At 31.2% G+C, this 1,572-nt stretch overlaps 1 long non-coding RNA gene across 2 annotated transcripts; it reads left to right on the plus strand.

Annotated features, from left to right (window-relative positions):
* Positions 1-6: 6 nt before the first annotated feature.
* LOC109588929 (uncharacterized) lies at positions 7-532 on the plus strand. Of its 2 annotated transcripts, XR_002188434.1 has the most exons (5): positions 7-89; positions 146-184; positions 232-262; positions 320-374; positions 424-532. It is a non-coding gene; the product is annotated as an uncharacterized LOC109588929 (long non-coding RNA). The 2 variants fall into 2 exon arrangements; XR_002188433.1 differs by lacking the exon at positions 7-89 and having other exon boundaries at positions 102-184.
* Positions 533-1,572: the final 1,040 nt, after the last annotated feature.

The following is a 1,572-nucleotide window of genomic DNA, read 5'->3' on the forward strand; positions in this document are numbered from 1 at the left end:
ACTAAATTAATTGGTGAATTGTTGTAATTATTGTCGTTAATAGACTAATAGTGCTGAAAATCAAAGGGATGATTGTAGAAAATCATGAGGTTAGTATGCTAATTAATATGTGAAGCTAAGGTAACAACTACAATACGTGTAATAGGTTTGAATCGAATGAATGTATGTTGAGCACAAAGGAAAGGTTAGCAACTGAGGACTGAATACTCTACATAACTTATAATTTTCTAGGTATTACAATAATAATGTAATGAAGAATAAGGTTTGTACTTATATTAATTTTTATAATACTCGGTAATTATTGTTTTCTTTAACATAGAAATCAATAAAGAAGCAGAAAGTATACATAGTTTATCAGTCACCTCTACATAAAGGTATAACTTCTTCATGTTGGTATTGTATTATTGTATTTACTTTTTTTAGTCATAACTCATGAGACAAAGGCTAATCGATGAAGCAATTCAAGACAGAAAACAATAGATAACTTATTTTATTTTTTGTGATTTTTAATATTAAATTTAAAATTATTATAGTGATTAATTAATAGTAATAACAATGAATATATAATGAGTTCAGTCATGAATCACTCCCGTATACGGAGTGATACAGGAAGATTTACAGAATGTAGCTATCCCGTAGCTACGGTGATGATATTGTAATTGCCAAAAGTTGGTGTATCTTAAAGATATACGGTATCTGATACATAACTGATATCTTAACTGATACAGAAAAAAATTCTTGGCTGTGTACACAAATAATGTTGATAACACCTCCGCTGCGGGATACATTGCATTTGTATCCCTAGGGGGGGGTGTTATAACGTTTACTTGTAAAATACAAAAATACAGCTTATTGGTTAAAAAGGCATTTTCAAACTTACACAGAAATTTGAACGTTTTATCAATACAGTACATGTAAAATGTTTCATATTTCTTACCACTGTTTATAAGGTAACTTAATAACTAGCTCCACCCACTCAGGGAGACCAAATTGTGCATTGTATGGGAGAGAAGACATTAACAGGTTTCTTGTTGCTATGAGAGGTTTCACCGTTTCACAAAGATAAACGAAACAATATTCCTTTTTTACAAACTGAATGAACAGAGTTCTACAGGAACATTAACAATTATAATAATTAATAAACTGACTATTGTTTGATGGAATTAAATTATTATTATTGTTATACTTAGATCTACATCTATATTAAGTGTTGGTAGTTTACTGTTCCTGCAGTGAGTCTTTATTTTTTATCCTGCATGCATTCAATTTACTAATGTCACTGTGAGGTCTGGTTGTGCTATGGGCGTGGTAGCTCATGCATGGGTGTGGCTATTACAAAATATTTTGGGGTGTAGCTCGTTTTCAGCAGCAAAATTTTCTCTTGTTCTCATCTAGTCTCGCTTAGTTCTCATCTTGTAATGGCCTCCATCATGATCACAGATACCACCATTCTTGGTTAGTAATAATATTATTTCTGTTTCTCTAATCCCTATCTTTAGATATCACACATCTTGATTTAGTCCTGTCAAAGTTGGAACATTTTTCTAAAGCCAAATGGAAAATTTTTGGTCT

This window comes from Amphimedon queenslandica, unplaced genomic scaffold (genome assembly GCF_000090795.2).
Source record: "Amphimedon queenslandica unplaced genomic scaffold, v1.1 AMPQUscaffold_11763, whole genome shotgun sequence".
Lineage (NCBI taxonomy): Eukaryota > Metazoa > Porifera > Demospongiae > Haplosclerida > Niphatidae > Amphimedon > Amphimedon queenslandica.